General features: G+C 64.7%; 1 protein-coding gene across 2 annotated transcripts in view; it reads right to left on the bottom strand.

The window, feature by feature from the left end:
* Positions 1-20,665, bottom strand: part of AEBP2 (AE binding protein 2) — a 60,604-nt gene that overhangs the window by 1,311 nt on the left and 38,628 nt on the right. The gene's annotated exons all lie outside the window — the stretch shown is intronic.

Here is a 20,665-nt window from a genome sequence, read left to right as displayed (position 1 = left end):
TACAGCACCCCCCAGAGCCCCCCTCTACACTACAGCACCCCCCAGAGCCCCCCTCTACACTACAGCACCCGCCAGAGCCCCCCTCTACACTACAGCACCCGCCAGAGGCCCCCTCTTCACTACAGCACCCGCCAGAGGCCCCCTCTACACTACAGCACCCCCCAGAGGCCCCTCTACACTACAGCACCCGCCAGAGCCAGAGCCCCCCCTCTACACTACAGCACCCTCCAGAGCCAGAGCCCCCCCTCTACACTACAGCACCCTCCAGAGCCCCCCCTCTACACTACAGCACCCTCCAGAGCCCCCCTCTACACTACATCACCCTCCAGAGCCAGAGCCCCCCCTCTACACTACAGCACCCTCCAGAGCCAGAGCCCCCCCTCTACACTACAGCCCCCTCCAGAGCCCCCTCTACACTACAGCACCCGCCAGAGCCCCCCTCTTCACTACAGCACCCGCCAGAGCCCCCCTCTACACTACAGCACCCTCCAGAGCCCCCCTCTACACTACAGCACCCGCCAGAGCCAGAGCCCCCCTCTACACTACAGCACCCCCCAGAGCCAGAGCCCCCCTCTACACTACAGCACCCCCCAGAGCCAGAGCCCCCCTCTACACTACAGCACCCTCCAGAGCCCCCCTCTACACTACAGCACCCGCCAGAGCCAGAGCCCCCCTCTACACTACAGCACCCCCCAGAGCCAGAGCCCCCCTCTACACTACAGCACCCTCCAGAGCCAGAGCCCCCCTCTACACTACAGCACCCTCCAGAGCCCCCCTCTACACTACAGCACCCCCCAGAGCCAGAGCCCCCCTCTACACTACAGCACCCCCCAGAGCCAGAGCCCCCCTCTACACTACATCACCCGCCAGAGCCCCCCTCTACACTACAGCCCCCTCCAGAGCCCCCCTCTACACTACAGCACCCCCCAGAGCCCCCCTCTACACTACAGCACCCCCCAGAGCCCCCCTCTACACTACAGCACCCCCCAGAGCCAGAGCCCCCCTCTACACTACATCACCCGCCAGAGCCCCCCTCTACACTACAGCCCCCTCCAGAGCCCCCCTCTACACTACAGCACCCCCCAGAGCCAGAGCCCCCCTCTACACTACATCACCCGCCAGAGCCCCCCTCTACACTACAGCACCCCCCAGAGCCCCCCTCTACACTACAGCACCCCCCAGAGCCCCCCTCTACACTACAGCACCCGCCAGAGCCCCCCTCTTCACTACAGCACCCGCCAGAGGCCCCCTCTTCACTACAGCACCCGCCAGAGGCCCCCTCTACACTACAGCACCCCCCAGAGGCCCCTCTACACTACAGCACCCGCCAGAGCCAGAGCCCCCCCTCTACACTACAGCACCCTCCAGAGCCAGAGCCCCCCCTCTACACTACAGCACCCCCCAGAGCCAGAGCCCCCCTCTACACTACAGCACCCTCCAGAGCCAGAGCCCCCCCTCTACACTACAGCACCCCCCAGAGCCAGAGCCCCCCTCTACACTACAGCACCCTCCAGAGCCCCCCCTCTACACTACAGCACCCTCCAGAGCCCCCCTCTACACTACATCACCCTCCAGAGCCAGAGCCCCCCCTCTACACTACAGCACCCTCCAGAGCCAGAGCCCCCCCTCTACACTACAGCCCCCTCCAGAGCCCCCTCTACACTACAGCACCCGCCAGAGCCCCCCTCTTCACTACAGCACCCGCCAGAGCCCCCCTCTACACTACAGCACCCTCCAGAGCCCCCCTCTACACTACAGCACCCGCCAGAGCCAGAGCCCCCCTCTACACTACAGCACCCCCCAGAGCCAGAGCCCCCCTCTACACTACAGCACCCCCCAGAGCCAGAGCCCCCCTCTACACTACAGCACCCTCCAGAGCCCCCCTCTACACTACAGCACCCGCCAGAGCCAGAGCCCCCCTCTACACTACAGCACCCCCCAGAGCCAGAGCCCCCCTCTACACTACAGCACCCTCCAGAGCCAGAGCCCCCCTCTACACTACAGCACCCTCCAGAGCCCCCCTCTACACTACAGCACCCCCCAGAGCCAGAGCCCCCCTCTACACTACAGCACCCCCCAGAGCCAGAGCCCCCCTCTACACTACATCACCCGCCAGAGCCCCCCTCTACACTACAGCCCCCTCCAGAGCCCCCCTCTACACTACAGCACCCCCCAGAGCCCCCCTCTACACTACAGCACCCCCCAGAGCCAGAGCCCCCCTCTACACTACATCACCCGCCAGAGCCCCCCTCTACACTACAGCACCCCCCAGAGCCCCCCTCTACACTACAGCACCCCCCAGAGCCCCCCTCTACACTACAGCACCCCCCAGAGCCAGAGCCCCCCTCTACACTACATCACCCGCCAGAGCCCCCCTCTACACTACAGCACCCCCCAGAGCCCCCCTCTACACTACAGCACCCCCCAGAGCCCCCCTCTACACTACAGCACCCGCCAGAGCCCCCCTCTTCACTACAGCACCCGCCAGAGGCCCCCTCTACACTACAGCACCCCCCAGAGGCCCCTCTACACTACAGCACCCGCCAGAGCCAGAGCCCCCCCTCTACACTACAGCACCCTCCAGAGCCAGAGCCCCCCCTCTACACTACAGCACCCGCCAGAGCCCCCCTCTACACTACAGCACCCTCCAGAGCCCCACTCTACACTACAGCACCCGCCAGAGCCCCCTCTACACTACAGCACCCGCCAGAGCCAGAGCCCCCCTCTACACTACAGCACCCGCCAGAGCCAGAGCCCCCCTCTACACTACATCACCCTCCAGAGCCAGAGCCCCCCTCTACACTACAGCACCCTCCAGAGCCCCCCTCTACACTCCAGCACCCTCCAGAGCCCCCCTCTACACTACATCACCCTCCAGAGCCAGAGCCCCCCTCTACACTACAGCACCCTCCAGAGCCCCCCTCTACACTACAGCACCCGCCAGAGCCAGAGCCCCCCTCTACACTACAGCACCCCCAGAGCCAGAGCCCCTCTCTACACTACAGCACCCCCCAGAGCCAGAGCCCCCCTCTACACTACAGCACCCTCCAGAGCCAGAGCCCCCCTCTACACTACAGCACCCTCCAGAGCCCCCCTCTACACTACAGCACCCTCCAGAGCCCCCCTCTACACTACAGCACCCGCCAGAGCCAGAGCCCCCCTCTACACTACAGCACCCTCCAGAGCCAGAGCCCCCCTCTACACTACAGCACCCCCCAGAGCCAGAGCCCCCCTCTACACTACAGCACCCTCCAGAGCCAGAGCCCCCCTCTACACTACAGCACCCTCCAGAGCCCCCCTCTACACTACAGCACCCTCCAGAGCCAGAGCCCCCCTCTACACTACAGCACCCTCCAGAGCCCCCCTCTACACTACAGCACCCGCCAGAGCCCCCCTCTACACTACAGCACCCTCCAGAGCCCCCCTCTACACTACAGCACCCTCCAGAGCCCCCCTCTACACTACAGCACCCCCCAGAGCCAGAGCCCCCCTCTACACTACAGCACCCTCCAGAGCCCCCCTCTACACTACAGCACCCGCCAGAGCCCCCCTCTACACTACAGCACCCGCCAGAGCCCCCTCTACACTACAGCACCCTCCAGAGCCCCCCTCTACACTACAGCACCCTCCAGAGCCCCCCTCTACACTACAGCACCCTCCAGAGCCAGAGCCCCCCTCTACACTACAGCACCCTCCAGAGCCCCCTCTACACTACATCACCCTCCAGAGCCAGAGCCCCCCTCTACACTACAGCACCCTCCAGAGCCAGAGCCCCCCTCTACACTACAGCACCCTCCAGAGCCAGAGCCCCCCTCTACACTACAGCACCCCCCAGAGCCCCCCTCTACACTACAGCACCCGCCAGAGGCCCCCTCTACACTACAGCACCCCCCAGAGCCAGAGCCCCCCTCTACACTACAGCACCCGCCAGAGCCCCCCTCTACACTACAGCACCCTCCAGAGCCAGAGCCCCCCTCTACACTACAGCACCCGCCAGAGCCCCCCTCTACACTACAGCACCCTCCAGAGCCAGAGCCCCCCTCTACACTACAGCACCCGCCAGAGGCCCCCTCTACACTACAGCACCCCCCAGAGCCCCCCTCTACACTACAGCACCCCCCAGAGCCAGAGCCCCCCTCTACACTACATCACCCGCCAGAGCCCCCCTCTACACTACAGCACCCCCCAGAGCCCCCCTCTACACTACAGCACCCCCCAGAGCCCCCCTCTACACTACAGCACCCGCCAGAGCCCCCCTCTTCACTACAGCACCCGCCAGAGGCCCCCTCTACACTACAGCACCCGCCAGAGCCCCCCTCTACACTACAGCACCCCCCAGAGCCCCCCCTCTACACTACAGCACCCTCCAGAGCCAGAGCCCCCCATCTACACTACAGCACCCCCCAGAGCCCCCCTCTACACTACAGCACCCGCCAGAGCCCCCCTCTTCACTACAGCACCCGCCAGAGGCCCCCTCTACACTACAGCACCCGCCAGAGCCCCCCTCTACACTACAGCACCCGCCAGAGCCCCCCTCTACACTACAGCACCCTCCAGAGCCAGAGCCCCCCTCTACACTACAGCACCCTCCAGAGCCCCCCTCTACACTACAGCACCCCCCAGAGCCCCCCTCTACACTACAGCACCCCCCAGAGCCAGAGCCCCCCTCTACACTACATCACCCGCCAGAGCCCCCCTCTACACTACAGCACCCCCCAGAGCCCCCCTCTACACTACAGCACCCCCCAGAGCCCCCCTCTACACTACAGCACCCGCCAGAGCCCCCCTCTACACTACAGCACCCGCCAGAGGCCCCTCTACACTCCAGCACCCGCCAGAGCCCCCCCTCTACACTACAGCACCCTCCAGAGCCAGAGCCCCCCATCTACACTACAGCACCCTCCAGAGCCCCCCTCTACACTACAGCACCATCCAGAGCCAGAGCCCCCCCTCTACACTACAGCACCCTCCAGAGCCAGAGCCCCCCCTCTACACTACAGCACCCGCCAGAGCCCCCCTCTACACTACAGCACCCTCCAGAGCCAGAGCCCCCCTCTACACTACAGCACCCTCCAGAGCCCCCCTCTACACTACAGCACCCTCCAGAGCCAGAGCCCCCCTCTACACTACAGCACCCTCCAGAGCCCCCCTCTACACTACAGAACCCTCCAGAGCCAGAGCCCCCCTCTAAACTACAGCCCCCTCCAGAGCCCCCTCTACACTACAGCACCCTCCAGAGCCCCCCTCTACACTACAGCACCCTCCAGAGCCCCCCTCTACACTACAGCACCCGCCAGAGCCAGAGCCCCCCTCTACACTACAGCACCCTCCAGAGCCCCCCTCTACACTACAGCACCCGCCAGAGCCCCCCTCTACACTACAGCACCCGCCAGAGCCCCCCTCTACACTACAGCACCCCCCAGAGCCAGAGCCCCCCTCTACACTACAGCACCCCCCAGAGCCAGAGCCCCCCTCTACACTACAGCACCCTCCAGAGCCCCCCTCTACACTACAGCACCCGCCAGAGCCAGAGCCCCCCTCTACACTACAGCACCCGCCAGAGCCAGAGCCCCCCTCTACACTACAGCACCCCCCAGAGCCAGAGCCCCCCTCTACACTACAGCACCCTCCAGAGCCCCCCTCTACACTACAGCACCCCCCAGAGCCAGAGCCCCCCTCTACACTACAGCACCCCCCAGAGCCCCCCTCTACACTACAGCACCCCCCAGAGCCCCCCTCTACACTACAGCACCCCCCAGAGCCCCCCTCTACACTACAGCACCCTCCAGAGCCCCCCTCTACACTACAGCACCCTCCAGAGCCCCCCTCTACACTACAGCACCCTCCAGAGCCCCCCTCTACACTACAGCACCCTCCAGAGCCCCCCTCTACACTACAGCACCCTCCAGAGCCCCCCTCTACACTACAGCACCCTCCAGAGCCCCACTCTACACTACAGCACCCTCCAGAGCCCCCCTCTACACTACAGCACCCTCCAGAGCCAGAGCCCCCCTCTACACTACAGCACCCTCCAGAGCCAGAGCCCCCCTCTACACTACAGCACCCCCCAGAGCCAGAGCCCCCCTCTACACTACAGCACCCCCCAGAGCCCCCCTCTACACTACATCACCCTCCAGAGCCCCCCTCTACACTACAGCACCCCCCAGAGCCCCCCTCTACACTACAGCACCCTCCAGAGCCCCCCTCTACACTACAGCACCCTCCAGAGCCCCCCTCTACACTACAGCACCCTCCAGAGCCCCCCTCTACACTACAGCACCCTCCAGAGCCCCCCTCTACACTACAGCACCCTCCAGAGCCCCCCTCTACACTACAGCACCCTCCAGAGCCCCCCTCTACACTACAGCACCCTCCAGAGCCCCCCTCTACACTACATCACCCTCCAGAGCCCCCCTCTACACTACATCACCCTCCAGAGCCCCCCTCTACACTACATCACCCTCCAGAGCCCCCCTCTACACTACATCACCCTCCAGAGCCCCCCTCTACACTACAGCACCCTCCAGAGCCCCCCTCTACACTACAGCACCCTCCAGAGCCCCCCTCTACACTACAGCACCCTCCAGAGCCCCCCTCTACACTACAGCACCCTCCAGAGCCCCCCTCTACACTACAGCACCCTCCAGAGCCCCCCTCTACACTACAGCACCCTCCAGAGCCCCCCTCTACACTACAGCACCCTCCAGAGCCCCCCTCTACACTACAGCACCCTCCAGAGCCCCCCTCTACACTACAGCACCCTCCAGAGCCAGAGCCCCACTCTACACTACAGCACCCTCCAGAGCCCCCCTCTACACTACAGCACCCTCCAGAGCCAGAGCCCCCCTCTACACTACAGCACCCGCCAGAGCCCCCCTCTACACTACAGCACCCTCCAGAGCCCCCTCTACACTACAGCACCCTCCAGAGCCCCCTCTACACTACATCACCCTCCAGAGCCCCCTCTACACTACAGCACCCTCCAGAGCCAGAGCCCCCCTCTACACTACAGCACCCGCCAGAGCCAGAGCCCCCCTCTACACTACAGCACCCTCCAGAGCCAGAGCCCCCCTCTACACTACAGCACCCGCCAGAGCCCCCCTCTACACTACAGCACCCGCCAGAGCCCCCCTCTACACTACAGCACCCGCCAGAGCCCCCCTCTACACTACAGCACCCGCCAGAGCCAGAGCCCCCCTCTACACTACAGCACCCGCCAGAGCCAGAGCCCCCCTCTACACTACAGCACCCTCCAGAGCCAGAGCCCCCCTCTACACTACAGCACCCGCCAGAGCCCCCCTCTACACTACAGCACCCGCCAGAGCCCCCCTCTACACTACAGCACCCGCCAGAGCCCCCCTCTACACTACAGCACCCGCCAGAGCCCCCCTCTACACTACAGCACCCTCCAGAGCCCCCTCTACACTACAGCACCCTCCAGAGCCCCCCTCTACACTACAGCACCCTCCAGAGCCCCCTCTACACTACATCACCCTCCAGAGCCCCCCTCTACACTACAGCACCCTCCAGAGCCCCCCTCTACACTACAGCACCCTCCAGAGCCCCCTCTACACTACAGCACCCTCCAGAGCCCCCTCTACACTACAGCACCCTCCAGAGCCCCCCTCTACACTACAGCACCCTCCAGAGCCCCCCTCTACACTACAGCACCCTCCAGAGCCCCCCTCTACACTACAGCACCCGCCAGAGCCCCCCTCTACACTACAGCACCCGCCAGAGCCCCCCTCTACACTACAGCACCCTCCAGAGCCCCCCTCTACACTACAGCACCCTCCAGAGCCCCCTCTACACTACAGCACCCTCCAGAGCCCCCTCTACACTACAGCACCCGCCAGAGCCCCCCTCTACACTACAGCACCCTCCAGAGCCCCCCTCTACACTACAGCACCCTCCAGAGCCCCCTCTACACTACAGCACCCGCCAGAGCCCCCCTCTACACTACAGCACCCTCCAGAGCCAGAGCCCCCCTCTACACTACAGCACCCTCCAGAGCCAGAGCCCCCCTCTACACTACAGCACCCTCCAGAGCCAGAGCCCCCCTCTACACTACAGCCCCCGCCAGAGCCCCCCTCTACACTACAGCACCCTCCAGAGCCCCCCTCTACACTACAGCACCCTCCAGAGCCAGAGCCCCCCTCTACACTACAGCCCCCGCCAGAGCCCCCCTCTACACTACAGCACCCTCCAGAGCCAGAGCCCCCCTCTACACTACAGCACCCTCCAGAGCCCCCCTCTACACTACATCACCCTCCAGAGCCCCCCTCTACACTACATCACCCTCCAGAGCCCCCCTCTACACTACAGCACCCTCCAGAGCCCCCCTCTACACTACAGCACCCTCCAGAGCCCCCCTCTACACTACAGCACCCGCCAGAGCCCCCCTCTACACTACAGCCCCCTCCAGAGCCAGAGCCCCCCTCTACACTACAGCCCCCTCCAGAGCCCCCCTCTACACTACAGCACCCCCCCAGAGCCAGAGCCCCCCTCTACACTACAGCACCCTCCAGAGCCCCCCTCTACACTACAGCACCCTCCAGAGCCCCCCTCTACACTACAGCACCCTCCAGAGCCCCCCTCTACACTACAGCACCCGCCAGAGCCCCCCTCTACACTACAGCCCCCTCCAGAGCCAGAGCCCCCCTCTACACTACAGCCCCCTCCAGAGCCCCCCTCTACACTACAGCACCCCCCAGAGCCAGAGCCCCCTCTACACTACAGCACCCTCCAGAGCCAGAGCCCCCCTCTACACTACAGCACCCCCCAGAGCCCCCCTCTACACTACAGCACCCTCCAGAGCCAGAGCCCCCCTCTACACTACAGCACCATCCAGAGCCCCCCTCTACACTACAGCACCATCCAGAGCCCCCCTCTACACTACAGCACCCTCCAGAGCCCCCCTCTACACTACAGTACCCCCCAGAGCCAGAGCCCCCCTCTACACTACAGCACCCTCCAGAGCCCCCCTCTACACTACAGCACCCCCCAGAGCCCCCTCTACACTACAGCACCCTCCAGAGCCCCCTCTACACTACAGCACCCTCCAGAGCCCCCCTCTACACTACAGCACCCCCCAGAGCCCCCCTCTACACTACAGCACCCTCCAGAGCCCCACTCTACACTACAGCACCCTCCAGAGCCAGAGCCCCCCTCTACACTACAGCACCCCCCAGAGCCCCCCTCTACACTACAGCACCCGCCAGAGCCCCCTCTACACTACAGCACCATCCAGAGCCAGAGCCCCCCTCTACACTACAGCACCATCCAGAGCCAGAGCCCCCTCTACACTACAGCACCCGCCAGAGCCAGAGCCCCCTCTACACTACAGCACCCGCCAGAGCCAGAGCCCCCCTCTACACTACAGCACCCTCCAGAGCCCCCTCTACACTACAGCACCCTCCAGAGCCCCCTCTACACTACAGCACCCTCCAGAGCCCCCCTCTACACTACAGCACCCGCCAGAGCCAGAGCCCCCCTCTACACTACAGCACCCGCCAGAGCCCCCCTCTACACTACAGCACCCGCCAGAGCCCCCCTCTACACTACATCACCCTCCAGAGCCCCCTCTACACTACATCACCCTCCAGAGCCCCCTCTACACTACAGCACCCTCCAGAGCCCCCCTCTACACTACAGCACCCCCCAGAGCCCCCCTCTACACTACAGCACCCCCCAGAGCCAGAGCCCCCCTCTACACTACAGCACCCGCCAGAGCCCCCTCTACACTACAGCACCCTCCAGAGCCCCCTCTACACTACAGCACCCGCCAGAGCCCCCCTCTACACTACAGCACCCGCCAGAGCCCCCCTCTACACTACAGCACCCGCCAGAGCCCCCCTCTACACTACAGCACCCGCCAGAGCCCCCCTCTACACTACAGCACCCGCCAGAGCCCCCCTCTACACTACAGCACCCGCCAGAGCCCCCCTCTACACTACAGCACCCGCCAGAGCCCCCCTCTACACTACAGCACCCGCCAGAGCCCCCCTCTACACTACAGCACCCGCCAGAGCCCCCCTCTACACTACAGCACCCGCCAGAGCCCCCCTCTACACTACAGCACCCGCCAGAGCCCCCCTCTACACTACAGCACCCGCCAGAGCCCCCCTCTACACTACAGCACCCGCCAGAGCCCCCCTCTACACTACAGCACCCGCCAGAGCCCCCCTCTACACTACAGCACCCGCCAGAGCCCCCCTCTACACTACAGCACCCGCCAGAGCCCCCCTCTACACTACAGCACCCTCCAGAGCCCCCTCTACACTACAGCACCCTCCAGAGCCCCCCTCTACACTACATCACCCTCCAGAGCCAGAGCCCCCCTCTACACTACAGCACCCGCCAGAGCCCCCCTCTACACTACAGCACCCTCCAGAGCCCCCCTCTACACTACAGCACCCGCCAGAGCCCCCCTCTACACTACAGCACCCGCCAGAGCCCCCCTCTACACTACAGCACCCCCCAGAGCACCCCTCTACACTACAGCACCCTCCAGAGCCCCCTCTACACTACAGCACCCGCCAGAGCCCCCTCTACACTACAGCACCCCCCAGAGCCAGAGCCCCCCTCTACACTACATCACCCTCCAGAGCCAGAGCCCCCCTCTACAATACAGCACCCCCCAGAGCCAGAGCCCCCCTCTACACTACAGCACCCTCCAGAGCCCCCTCTACACTACAGCACCCCCCAGAGCCAGAGCCCCCCTCTACACTACAGCACCCGCCAGAGCCAGAGCCCCCCTCTACACTACATCACCCTCCAGAGCCAGAGCCCCCCTCTACACTACAGCACCCTCCAGAGCCCCCCTCTACACTCCAGCACCCTCCAGAGCCCCCTCTACACTACATCACCCTCCAGAGCCCCCTCTACACTACATCACCCTCCAGAGCCCCCCTCTACACTACAGCACCCTCCAGAGCCCCCTCTACACTACAGCACCCTCCAGAGCCAGAGCCCCCCTCTACACTACAGCACCCTCCAGAGCCCCCTCTACACTACAGCACCCTCCAGAGCCAGAGCCCCCCTCTACACTACAGCACCCGCCAGAGCCCCCTTCTACAATACAGCACCGTCCAGAGCCCCCCTCTACACTACAGCACCCTCCAGAGCCAGAGCCCCCCTCTACACTACAGCACCCTCCAGAGCCCCCCTCTACACTACAGCACCCTCCAGAGCCCCCCTCTACACTACAGCACCCTCCAGAGCCAGAGCCCCCCTCTACACTACAGCACCCTCCAGAGCCCCCTCTACACTACAGCACCCTCCAGAGCCCCCCTCTACACTACAGCACCCGCCAGAGCCAGAGCCCCCCTCTACACTACAGCATCCCCCAGAGCCCCCCTCTACACTACAGCACCCTCCAGAGCCCCCCTCTACACTACAGCACCCTCCAGAGCCCCCCTCTACACTACAGCACCCTCCAGAGCCCCCCTCTACACTACAGCACCCTCCAGAGCCAGAGCCCCCCTCTACACTACAGCACCCGCCAGAGCCCCCTCTACACTACAGCACCCGCCAGAGCCCCCTCTACACTACAGCACCCTCCAGAGCCCCCTCTACACTACAGCACCCTCCAGAGCCCCCTCTACACTACAGCACCCTCCAGAGCCCCCCTCTACACTACAGCACCCGCCAGAGCCCCCCTCTACACTACAGCACCCGCCAGAGCCCCCCTCTACACTACAGCACCCGCCAGAGCCCCCCTCTACACTACAGCACCCTCCAGAGCCCCCTCTACACTACAGCACCCTCCAGAGCCCCCCTCTACACTACAGCACCCGCCAGAGCCCCCCTCTACACTACAGCACCCGCCAGAGCCCCCCTCTACACTACAGCACCCGCCAGAGCCCCCCTCTACACTACAGCACCCTCCAGAGCCCCCTCTACACTACAGCACCCGCCAGAGCCCCCCTCTACACTACAGCACCCGCCAGAGCCCCCCTCTACACTACAGCACCCGCCAGAGCCCCCCTCTACACTACAGCACCCGCCAGAGCCCCCCTCTAAACTACAGCACCCTCCAGAGCCCCCTCTACACTACATCACCCTCCAGAGCCCCCCTCTACACTACAGCACCCTCCAGAGCCCCCCTCTACACTACAGCACCCTCCAGAGCCCCCCTCCACACTACAGCACCCCCCAGAGCCCCCTCTACACTACAGCACCCTCCAGAGCCCCCCTCTACACTACAGCACCCTCCAGAGCCCCCCTCTACACTACAGCACCCCCCAGAGCCCCCCTCTACACTACAGCACCCTCCAGAGCCCCCCTCTACACTACAGCACCCTCCAGAGCCCCCCTCTACACTACAGCACCCTCCAGAGCCAGAGCCCCCCTCTACACTACAGCCCCCGCCAGAGCCCCCTCTACACTACAGCACCCTCCAGAGCCAGAGCCCCCCTCTACACTACAGCACCCTCCAGAGCCCCCCTCTACACTACAGCACCCTCCAGAGCCCCCTCTACACTACAGCACCCTCCAGAGCCCCCCTCTACACTACAGCACCCGCCAGAGCCCCCCTCTACACTCCAGCACCCGCCAGAGCCCCCCTCTACACTACAGCACCCTCCAGAGCCCCCCTCTACACTACAGCACCCTCCAGAGCCCCCCTCTACACTACAGCACCCTCCAGAGCCCCCTCTACACTACAGCACCCCCCAGAGCCAGAGCCCCCCTCTACACTACATCACCCGCCAGAGCCCCCCTCTACACTACAGCACCCCCCAGAGCCAGAGCCCCCCCTCTACACTACAGCACCCGCCAGAGCCCCCCTCTACACTACAGCACCCTCCAGAGCCCCCCTCTACACTACAGCACCCCCCAGAGCCCCCCTCTACACTACAGCACCCGCCAGAGCCCCCCTCTACACTACAGCACCCGCCAGAGCCCCCTCTACACTACAGCACCCTCCACAGCCCCCTCTACACTACATCACCCTCCAGAGCCCCCTCTACACTACATCACCCTCCAGAGCCCCCTCTACACTACAGTACCCTCCAGAGCCCCCCTCTACACTACAGCACCCTCCAGAGCCCCCTCTACACTACAGCACCCGCCAGAGCACCCCTCTACACTACAGCACCCGCCAGAGCCAGAGCCCCCCTCTACACTACAGCACCCTCCAGAGCCCCCCTCTACACTACAGCACCCGCCAGAGCCCCCCTCTACACTACAGCACCCGCCAGAGCCCCCCTCTACACTACAGCACCCTCCAGAGCCCCCTCTACACTACATCACCCTCCAGAGCCCCCCTTTACACTACAGCACCCTCCAGAGCCAGAGCCCCCCTCTACACTACAGCACCCTCCAGAGCCCCCCTCTACACTACAGCACCCCCCAGAGCCAGAGCCCCCTCTACACTACAGCACCCCCCAGAGCCCCCTCTACACTACAGCACCCTCCAGAGCCAGAGCCCCCCTCTACACTACAGCACCCGCCAGAGCCCCCCTCTACACTACAGCACCCGCCAGAGCCCCCCTCTACACTACAGCACCCGCCAGAGCCCCCTCTACACTACATCACCCTCCAGAGCCCCCTCTAAACTACATCACCCTCCAGAGCCCCCCTCTACACTACAGCCCCCTCCAGAGCCCCCCTCTACACTACAGCACCCTCCAGAGCCCCCCTCTACACTACAGCACCCGCCAGAGCCAGAGCCCCCCTCTACACTACAGCACCCTCCAGAGCCCCCCTCTACACTACAGCACCCTCCAGAGCCAGAGCCCCCCTCTACACTACAGCACCCTCCAGAGCCCCCCTCTACACTACAGCACCCTCCAGAGCCAGAGCCCCCCTCTACACTACAGCACCCTCCAGAGCCAGAGCCCCCCTCTACACTACAGCACCCTCCAGAGCCCCCCTCTACACTACAGCACCCCCCAGAGCCAGAGCCCCCTCTACACTACAGCACCCCCCAGAGCCCCCTCTACACTACAGCACCCTCCAGAGCCAGAGCCCCCCTCTACACTACAGCACCCGCCAGAGCCCCCCTCTACACTACAGCACCCGCCAGAGCCCCCCTCTACACTACAGCACCCGCCAGAGCCCCCTCTACACTACATCACCCTCCAGAGCCCCCTCTAAACTACATCACCCTCCAGAGCCCCCCTCTACACTACAGCCCCCTCCAGAGCCCCCCTCTACACTACAGCACCCTCCAGAGCCCCCCTCTACACTACAGCACCCGCCAGAGCCAGAGCCCCCCTCTACACTACAGCACCCTCCAGAGCCCCCCTCTACACTACAGCACCCTCCAGAGCCAGAGCCCCCCTCTACACTACAGCACCCTCCAGAGCCCCCCTCTACACTACAGCACCCGCCAGAGCCCCCCTCTACACTACAGCACCCGCCAGAGCCCCCCTCTACACTACAGCACCCGCCAGAGCCCCCCTCTACACTACAGCACCCGCCAGAGCCCCCCTCTACACTACAGCACCCGCCAAAGCCCCCCTCTACACTACAGCACCCGCCAGAGCCAGAGCCCCCCTCTACACTACATCACCCTCCAGAGCCCCCTCTACACTACAGTACCCTCCAGAGCCCCCTCTACACTACAGCATCCGCCAGAGCCCCCCTCTACACTACAGCACCCGCCAGAGCCCCCCTCTACACTACAGCACCCGCCAGAGCCCCCCTCTACACTACAGCACCCCCCAGAGCCCCCCTCTACACTACAGCACCCTCCAGAGCCCCCCTCTACACTACAGCACCCCCCAGAGCCCCCTCTACACTACAGCACCCGCCAGAGCCAGAGCCCCCTCTACACTACAGCACCCGCCAGAGCCCCCTCTACACTACAGCACCCTCCAGAGCCCCCCTCTACACTACAGCACCCTCCAGAGCCCCCCTCTACACTACAGCACCCGCCAGAGCCAGAGCCCCCCTCTACACTACAGCACCCTCCAGAGCCCCCCTCTACACTACAGCACCCTCCAGAGCCAGAGCCCCCCTCTACACTACAGCACCCCCCAGAGCCCCCCTCTACACTACAGCACCCTCCAGAGCCCCCCTCTACACTACAGCACCCGCCAGAGCCAGAGCCCCCCTCTACACTACAGCACCCCCCAGAGCCCCCCTCTACACTACAGAACCCTCCAGAGCCCCCCTCTACACTACAGCACCCTCCAGAGCCAGAGCCCCCCTCTACACTACAGCACCCTCCAGAGCCCCCTCTACACTACATCACCCTCCAGAGCCCCCTCTACACTACATCACCCTCCAGAGCCCCCCTCTACACTACATCACCCTCCAGAGCCCCCCTCTACACTACATCACCCTCCAGAGCCAGAGCCCCCCTCTACACTACAGCACCCTCCAGAGCCCCCCTCTACACTACAGCACCCTCCAGAGCCCCCCTCTACACTCCAGCACCCTCCAGAGCCCCCCTCTACACTCCAGCACCCTCCAGAGCCCCCCTCTACACTACAGCACCCCCCAGAGCCCCCCTCTACACTACAGCACCATCCAGAGCCCCACTCTACACTACAGCACCCTCCAGAGCCCCCCTCTACACTACAGCACCCTCCAGAGCCCCACTCTACACTACAGCACCCTCCAGAGCCCCCCTCTACACTACAGCACCCTCCAGAGCCCCCTCTACACTACAGCACCCGCCAGAGCCCCCCTCTACACTACAGCACCCTCCAGAGCCAGAGCCCCCCTCTACACTACAGCACCCTCCAGAGCCCCCCTCTACACTACAGCCCCCTCCAGAGCCCCCCTCTACACTACAGCACCCGCCAGAGCCCCCCTCTACACTACAGCACCCTCCAGAGCCCCCCTCTACACTACAGCACCCCCCAGAGCCCCCCTCTACACTACAGCACCCTCCAGAGCCCCCCTCTACACTACAGCACCCTCCAGAGCCCCCTCTACACTACATCACCCGCCAGAGCCAGAGCCCCCCTCTACACTACAGCACCCGCCAGAGCCCCCCTCTACACTACAGCCCCCTCCAGAGCCCCCCTCTACACTACAGCACCCTCCAGAGCCAGAGCCCCCCTCTACACTACAGCCCCCGCCAGAGCCCCCTCTACACTACAGCACCCTCCAGAGCCCCCCTCTACACTACAGCACCCTCCAGAGCCCCCCTCTACACTACAGCACCCGCCAGAGCGCCCCTCTACACTACAGCACCCGCCACAGCCCCCCTCTACACTACAGCACCCCCCAGAGCCCCCCTCTACACTACAGCACCCGCCAGAGCCAGAGCCCCCCTCTACACTACAGCACCCGCCAGAGCCCCCCTCTACACTACAGCACCCTCCAGAGCCCCCCTCTACACTACAGCACCCGCCAGAGCCCCCCTCTACACTACAGCACCCTCCAGAGCCCCCTCTACACTACAGCACCCTCCAGAGCCCCCTCTACACTACAGCACCCTCCAGAGCCAGAGCCCCCCTCTACACTACAGCACCCTCCAGAGCCCCCTCTACACTACAGCACCCTCCAGAGCCAGAGCCCCCCTCTACACTACAGCACCCTCCAGAGCCCCCCTCTACACTACAGCACCCTCCAGAGCCCCCCTCTACACTACAGCACCCTCCAGAGCCCCCCTCTACACTACAGCACCCGCCAGAGCCCCCCTCTACACTACAGCACCCGCCAGAGCCCCCCTCTACACTACAGCACCCTCCAGAGCCCCCCTCTACACTACAGCACCATCCAGCGCCCCCCTCTACACTACAGCACCCGCCAGAGCCCCCCTCTACACTACAGCACCCTCCAGAGCCCCCCTCTACACTACAGCACCCTCCAGAGCCCCCTCTACACTACAGCACCCCCCAGAGCCCCCCTCTACACTACAGCACCCGCCAGAGCCCCCCTCTACACTACAGCACCCGCCAGAGCCCCCCTCTACACTACAGCACCCGCCAGAGCCCCCCTCTACACTACAGCACCCGCCAGAGCCCCCCTCTACACTACAGCACCCGCCAGAGCCCCCCTCTACACTACAGCACCCGCCAGAGCCCCCCTCTACACTACAGCACCCGCCAGAGCCCCCCTCTACACTACAGCACCCGCCAGAGCCCCCCTCTACACTACAGCACCCGCCAGAGCCCCCCTCTACACTACAGCACCCGCCAGAGCCCCCCTCTACACTACAGCCCCCTCCAGAGCCCCCCTCTACACTACAGCCCCCTCCAGAGCCCCCCTCTACACTACAGCACCCCCCAGAGCCAGAGCCCCCCTCTACACTACAGCACCCCCCAGAGCCAGAGCCCCCCTCTACACTACATCACCCGCCAGAGCCCCCTCTACACTACAGCACCCGCCAGAGCCCCCTCTACACTACAGCACCCGCCAGAGCCCCCCTCTACACTACAGCACCCCCCAGAGCCAGAGCCCCCCTCTACACTACAGCACCCCCCAGAGCCAGAGCCCCCCTCTACACTACAGCACCCGCCAGAGCCCCCTCTACACTACAGCACCCGCCAGAGCCCCCTCTACACTACAGCACCCGCCAGAGCCCCCCTCTACACTACAGCACCCGCCAGAGCCCCCCTCTACACTACAGCACCCGCCAGAGCCCCCCTCTACACTACAGCACCCGCCAGAGCCCCCCTCTACACTACAGCACCCCCCAGAGCCCCCTTCTACACTACAGCACCCTCCAGAGCCAGAGCCCCCCTCTACACTATAGCACCCGCCAGAGCCCCCCTCTACACTACAGCACCCGCCAGAGCCCCCCTCTACACTACAGCACCCGCCAGAGCCCCCCTCTACACTACAGCACCCGCCAGAGCCCCCCTCTACACTACAGCACCCTCCAGAGCCCCCCTCTACACTACAGCACCCTCCAGAGCCCCCCTCTACACTACAGCACCCCCCCAGAGCCAGAGCCCCCCTCTACACTACAGCACCCTCCAGAGCCCCCCTCTACACTACAGCACCCTCCAGAGCCCCCCTCTACACTACAGCACCCTCCAGAGCCCCCCTCTACACTACAGCACCCTCCAGAGCCCCCCTCTACACTACAGCACCCTCCAGAGCCCCCCTCTACACTACAGCACCCTCCAGAGCCCCCCTCTACACTACAGCACCCCCCCAGAGCCAGAGCCCCCCTCTACACTACAGCACCCTCCAGAGCCCCCCTCTACACTACAGCACCCGCCAGAGCCCCCCTCTACACTACAGCACCCTCCAGAGCCCCCCTCTACACTACAGCACCCTCCAGAGCCCCCCTCTACACTACAGCACCCTCCAGAGCCCCCCTCTACACTACAGCCCCCTCCAGAGCCAGAGCCCCCCTCTACACTACAGCACCCACCAGAGCCCCCCTCTACACTACAGCACCCACCAGAGCCCCCCTCTACACTACAGCACCCACCAGAGCCCCCCTCTACACTACAGCACCCTCCAGAGCCAGAGCCCCCCTCTACACTACAGCACCCTCCAGAGCCAGAGCCCACCTCTACACTACAGCACCCTCCAGAGCCCCCTCTACACTACAGCACCCGCCAGAGCCCCCTCTACACTACAGCACCCCCCAGAGCCAGAGCCCCCCTCTACACTACAGCACCCGCCAGAGCCCCCCTCTACACTACAGCACCCTCCAGAGCCAGAGCCCCCCTCTACACTACATCACCCTCCAGAGCCAGAGCCCCCCTCTACACTACAGCACCCTCCAGAGCCCCCCTCTACACTACAGCACCCTCCAGAGCCCCCCTCTACACTACAGCACCCCCCAGAGCCAGAGCCCCCCTCTACACTACAGCACCCGCCAGAGCCCCCCTCTACACTACAGCACCCTCCAGAGCCCCCCTCTACACTACAGCACCCTCCAGAGCCCCCTCTACACTACAGCACCCGCCAGAGCCAGAGCCCCCCTCTACACTACAGCACCCTCCAGAGCCAGAGCCCCCCTCTACACTACATCACCCTCCAGAGCCAGAGCCCCCCTCTACACTACAGCACCCTCCAGAGCCCCCCTCTACACTACAGCACCCTCCAGAGCCCCCCTCTACACTACAGCACCCCCCAGAGCCAGAGCCCCCCTCTACACTACAGCACCCGCCAGAGCCCCCCTCTACACTACAGCACCCTCCAGAGCCCCCCTCTACACTACAGCACCCTCCAGAGCCCCCTCTACACTACAGCACCCGCCAGAGCCAGAGCCCCCTCTACACTACAGCACCCGCCAGAGCCCCCCTCTACACTACAGCACCCTCCAGAGCCAGAGCCCCCCTCTACACTACAGCACCCGCCAGAGCCCCCCTCTACACTACAGCACCCGCCAGAGCCCCCTCTACACTACAGCACCCTCCAGAGCCCCCTCTACACTACAGCACCCCCCAGAGCCAGAGCCCCCCTCTACACTACAGCACCCTCCAGAGCCCCCCTCTACACTACAGCACCCCCCAGAGCCCCCCTCTACACTACAGCACCCGCCAGAGCCCCCCTCTACACTACAGCACCCGCCAGAGCCCCCCTCTACACTACAGCACCCGCCAGAGCCCCCCTCTACACTACAGCACCCGCCAGAGCCCCCCTCTACACTACAGCACCCGCCAGAGCCCCCCTCTACACTACAGCACCCGCCAGAGCCCCCCTCTACACTACAGCACCCGCCAGAGCCCCCCTCTACACTACAGCACCCGCCAGAGCCCCCCTCTACACTACAGCACCCGCCAGAGCCCCCCTCTACACTACAGCACCCGCCAGAGCCCCCCTCCACACTACAGCACCCGCCAGAGCCCCCCTCTACACTACAGCCCCCTCCAGAGCCCCCCTCTACACTACAGCCCCCTCCAGAGCCCCCCTCTACACTACAGCCCCCTCCAGAGCCCCCCTCTACACTACAGCCCCCTCCAGAGCCCCCCTCTACACTACAGCCCCCTCCAGAGCCCCCCTCTACACTACAGCCCCCTCCAGAGCCCCCCTCTACACTACAGCCCCCTCCAGAGCCCCCCTCTACACTACAGCCCCCTCCAGAGCCCCCCTCTACACTACAGCCCCCTCCAGAGCCCCCCTCTACACTACAGCACCCGCCAGAGCCAGAGCCCCCCTCTACACTACAGCACCCTCCAGAGCCCCCCTCTACACTACAGCACCCTCCAGAGCCAGAGCCCCCCTCTACACTACAGCACCCTCCAGAGCCCCCCTCTACACTACAGCACCCTCCAGAGCCCCCCTCTACACTACAGCACCCTCCAGAGCCCCCCTCTACACTACAGCACCCGCCAGAGCCCCCCTCTACACTACAGCACCCGCCAGAGCCCCCCTCTACACTACAGCACCCGCCAGAGCCCCCCTCTACACTACAGCACCCGCCAGAGCCCCCCTCTACACTACAGCACCCGCCAAAGCCCCCCTCTACACTACAGCACCCGCCAGAGCCAGAGCCCCCCTCTACACTACATCACCCTCCAGAGCCCCCTCTACACTACAGTACCCTCCAGAGCCCCCCTCTACACTACAGCACCCTCCAGAGCCCCCCTCTACACTACAGCACCCGCCAGAGCCAGAGCCCCCCTCTACACTACAGCACCCTCCAGAGCCCCCCTCTACACTACAGAACCCTCCAGAGCCCCCCTCTACACTACAGCACCCTCCAGAGCCAGAGCCCCCCTCTACACTACAGCACCCCCCAGAGCCCCCCTCTACACTACAGCACCCTCCAGAGCCCCCCTCTACACTACAGCACCCG

Source organism: Engystomops pustulosus, chromosome 4 (genome assembly GCF_040894005.1).
Source record: "Engystomops pustulosus chromosome 4, aEngPut4.maternal, whole genome shotgun sequence".
NCBI classification, from domain to species: Eukaryota; Metazoa; Chordata; class Amphibia; order Anura; family Leptodactylidae; genus Engystomops; species Engystomops pustulosus.
This window is presented reverse-complemented; position numbering and strand designations above follow the sequence as displayed.